At 45.1% G+C, this 4,486-nt stretch overlaps 1 pseudogene; it reads left to right on the forward strand.

Annotated features, from left to right (window-relative positions):
- Positions 1-2,074: 2,074 nt before the first annotated feature.
- Positions 2,075-3,085, forward strand: LOC119332822 (annotated as a pseudogene).
- Positions 3,086-4,486: the final 1,401 nt, after the last annotated feature.

Below are 4,486 nucleotides of genomic sequence, written 5' to 3' on the forward strand. Positions count from 1 at the left end.
CATAGATAGACCACTCGTTGACATCTTATAAACTATAGAATTATTTATTTGTTAAAAATTGTATATAAATATTTTCTTTGATGGTCAATAAATCATGAAAAAAATTGCCATTGTTCAAAAATATAATTCTTTTTTGAAAGAGATTTTCTTGTGTTTTTGTTTTTTAAGGGGTCGATAGAGCTTTTCTTGTGCGGTTCATGTTTCGGCCTGCTACTTCTTCTTTCTTCTTACCCAGAGACAAGCCCAACAGGCCCTACCCTGTCGACTCGTACTACCACCACGCCAACCACACAGGCCCAGGCTGTGACCCTCTTCCTGCCGCCGCCAATCCCACCCTCGCTGCCGTCGGCCCCCGCCCCCGCCCCTATTTCCTTGTCGCTCCACCACCGGACCCAGCCGGCCGTCCTCGGGTTCGACCACCACGACGGCTTGAAGCTTCACCCTCAACTGGTGACCCTCGCCGGCGCCGACGCCAAGACCTCCTCCGGCCCCGCCCACGCCCGCGCGCTCCGCCGAGGACCTCATCAACAGGCCACCCTCTTCGACCTCATCATCCTCTGGTAATCTATCCATCCCTTCCAAAAGATAAAGATAAAAATTAGAGGATATGCCCGTACCTGAAAATGTACCACTCTGTTGCACGATGGAGCTCATTGCATCAATCTGTACTAGCTCAACACCTCAAGCTTTGCTTGCTAAATTTCTATGGCTGCTTGATTAGTTTTTGTGTGCTCTGCATCTGCATTGCCATGGCGCGGCTCTGCGCCTGTTTGGTTTGGTTTGGTTTGGTCACCATATAAGCAGCAAAGCAAGTATTTATCATATGCTTGGGTGGATGATGGTACAGGCTTTCAGCAAGATAGAACTCCATAAATAAGATTAGCATTCAGCTTAATTATGCATCATGAGTGTGGGCGTGCTCATCTTGCTGCTATATATGCTCTCTCTGCTGTGTGCTATTTCTCCAATATCATTTTCATCTATGCACTTCCATTCAGCTTATTTGTACCATGCCATTAATACATATCATTCTCATCTATGGACCTCTATTAAGTTATTTCCAATGTTTTAAATAGCGAGCTATGGAAAATAGCGGCGGGCCTCCAAATAGGCTATAGCGAGCTATAGCAGGCTATAGCGGGCTTTTTGTGAAGGCGAGCATTTAGCGGCACCCTGCTGAAAAGGCTATAGAGGGCTATAGCGGAGCTATAGCCGGCTATTTAAAACTATGGTTATTTCCAGAAGATCATTGCAAGTTTTAAGCTTAGCAAGAAAAGGTAGAGCTGCAGCCCCTTACCTTTTAATTCTGTTCTTTGTTAGACGGTTGCGCTGCTGTTCTTGCTGAGGAATATTCCACCACCGCTGCTTTGATTTCCACTCCGGCCGTGATGACGTCTCCTAGCTCCCCGGCGATGACCCTATCCCACCCCAGGTGATAATCCCCGGCCCTGATCTTCCTGCCACATGTGCATCCCGTCCTACTTATGAACCATTTTAACATCCTCAGCTCCGGGCGACATTTCTACCTCGCCGTTGACCGCCTCCAGTTCAAGATGGTGCGTGTCCAACATCCCTGTTACCATGCATTCTTGGGTTCCTCTCAGCTGATAACTGTGTTCAGTTAAACAGCCACAGATCGTACGCATTGAACCAGATTTTTATTCTTGTGAACCTGTGGTTGTTTTTGGTGTGCAGAGGACACTACTGGAGCTCCTAGGTGTTGTCTCTGATCGCCACGGCTCGGTGCCCATTGCCATATGTGTTTCATCCCGGGCTGAGCTCGATGCTGTCTGTGCTGCTGTTGCCAACCTCCCCTTCGTGTCCTTATCACCGTATGCTCAAGTTGGGTTGGGTGCCAATTTCCATGTTCAGTTCTGTGATATACTTTGTGATTGTTGGTTGTGTTTTTTTGATACACAATTTGCACTGTTAATTGTTTAATTCTTCAAGAGAAAACATTGATAATAATGACACCTTCATATAGGAATTATGATTGTGCAATTGCAGATATTTTTCTGTATCCAATGGTCCCAGGCTTTCTTGCTTTTCTGTTACCCCCGCTATAGTGATATGAATGTTGTTTCAGGTTCTCTTGATTGTTTATGGTCCTTGCTATGAACTAATTGTGCTACTTAATAATATCAATCTGTGGATTTGTGTACGCAGTACAGCGATCAAGATGAAGCTGAGCGTGCATCTGTTCTTGAGAAATCCCGTTGGGCAGCAATACTGCGAAATCAGATTGAAGATACTTCTATTGATGGAAGTCCCAAGCCTGAAAGGGTGGTCTTGAAGCTAAATATTACAGTTGTAACAGATGCTTGCTTGCCTTCGGCGGCGATGGGAGAGGCTCCCCGCTTATGTCTCGTGTGCTGATAAACTATGAATGGCCTACAAAGAAGGTGAGCAGTCGTAATTTTTCATGATATTTTACCTTCAGGACTTCTGTGGCCCAAATACCCTTAGCTGTTTATGGTAAATTTTACCTTTCAGTGCTGTCATGCCTTCATGCTGTTTCGTTGTGCACCATTGGTTCTAATCTGTAGATCATTTTGTCTTTCCTGATGTTTGTGTCTGAATTTTTCAGGAGGCTTACTTAAGACGTGTATCAGCATGCTTGGGAACAGGTAACTTTAAAAAATATCAATTGATCTGCCTTTTGGAAGTGCTGATGTGGTTGATGTACTATGATTGTGCAGATGGAATCGTGATTAATATGGTGGTTGGTGGTGAGGTAGCTCTTCTAAAGTCTCTGGAAGAAACCAGTGGATTCGAGGGGTTGGCGTGTTGTTTCCGTGGGATTTGCGAGCATCTTCGTAAACCTGCGACGAGTTCTTGCTGCGATGGAGTTTTGTGTCGTGAAAGATCGGACCAACAACGGAATGACCCTCGTCTCGAGGTTCGCTCCTCATCAAGTGGTATCAGAGCACTGGTGTTTCTCACGGCACTTCGAAGGAGACGGCCGGCGCGCCGTCAGCAAGGAGCTGTTGGAGGCTCTCCGGCGATTTTTTGCTGGAGGAGAAAGGTTATGGTGCTGACCTTTTTCACACCTACTGTAAAGTGGGAGAGAGAGTCTGCGCCATGACGATTGACCATGACAGTTCGGTCAACGCGGTCAGCATCGACATGGTGGAGAAGCTGGAGCTATCAATGACACCACATCCACGACCGTATATTTTGAGGAGGTGCGACGACAAACTTCACATCACACACCAAACTATGGTACTGTTTTCAGTCGAAAAATTTTCTTGTGAGATTTTGTGCGACGTAATTCCGGTGTCGATGGTTTCGTGTCATATGTTGTTGGGACGGCCATGGTACAAGGAAAACAATGTTACACATGACTATCTCGCCAACACGTACACTGTTAACCGGGACAAAAAATATGTTCTCATGTCTATGGAAAAGAAGTTGTTCAACGCTTGGACGAAAGAACGACTGCGAAAGATGAAGGAGCAAGAAGAAGCAAAAAAGGAAAAGGAAGACGAAGTTGATGAAATTTTTTTGGCGCCCGAACAATCAATAGATGAAGATGTTGTTAAAGAAATTGATTCGAAACCGAGAACGGTTTCGTTTGAAGAAAGGGAGGATGATATGACCATGTCCATAACTGACACTATTAATCCAGTAGTCGTTTAAGTGGTCAATGATGTTTCCATTGTAGAAGTTACATGCATGCATACTATGCCATTGATAAGGATGCACTCACGTAAGAAAGAGAAAAGGAGGATGTTCAACATGCATGCATTACGTGGGAAGGTGTGCTTGTGCATGCATGCAAAGATGTACTCATATACTAATACGTTTGATCAGTTTTTATTTGGCCAAGAGATTAGGAGGATCTGGCGTTCATAGAGGAGTCCTGATCGTTGATAATAACAAAGGAGTTTTGATCCAGTACTACTTTCATCATGTACGGCCACCAGAGAAGGAATACCCAAGGATGCCGCGAGAGATCAAAAAATTACTTTCTTTGAAGGAAACTGGGTGGGGTCCACCACCTGCTGTTTGCATCCAGACGCACCGTCCAGAATTGAGATGTCGTCGTAGTTGTTTTTATTTCCTTAGTAGTTTAAACCAAAAGTCGGTTGTTGTGTTTGGAAAAGTCCAGAACGTTTTCCTTTTAGAAGATGAGATAGATAGATAGGATGCGGCCAGCCTGTTTGGTCACGTCAAACATAGAAGTTGGCTATATATAAAGCCATGGCGCGTCATGTTTAAGGGTAGATTATGTTATGATAAATTAGACACGTGTGTGTTTTTCGGCCGTCGGCCATTATTGAGTTTAGAGAAACCTTGTCAAAGATCTCCGTTGGCGTGTGAGTTCCTGCGACGCGACGCGTAGGAGATTACAAGTTGTGCCTATACGGTTCGTCCACGTTATTCCTTCGGATCGAGGGGTTGGCGTGTTGTTTCCGTGGGATTTGCGAGCATCTTCGTAAACCTGCGACGAGTTCTTGCTGCGATGGAGTTTTGTGTCGTGAAA

This window comes from Triticum dicoccoides, chromosome 7A, assembly GCF_002162155.2.
Source record: "Triticum dicoccoides isolate Atlit2015 ecotype Zavitan chromosome 7A, WEW_v2.0, whole genome shotgun sequence".
NCBI lineage: Eukaryota > Viridiplantae > Streptophyta > Magnoliopsida > Poales > Poaceae > Triticum > Triticum dicoccoides.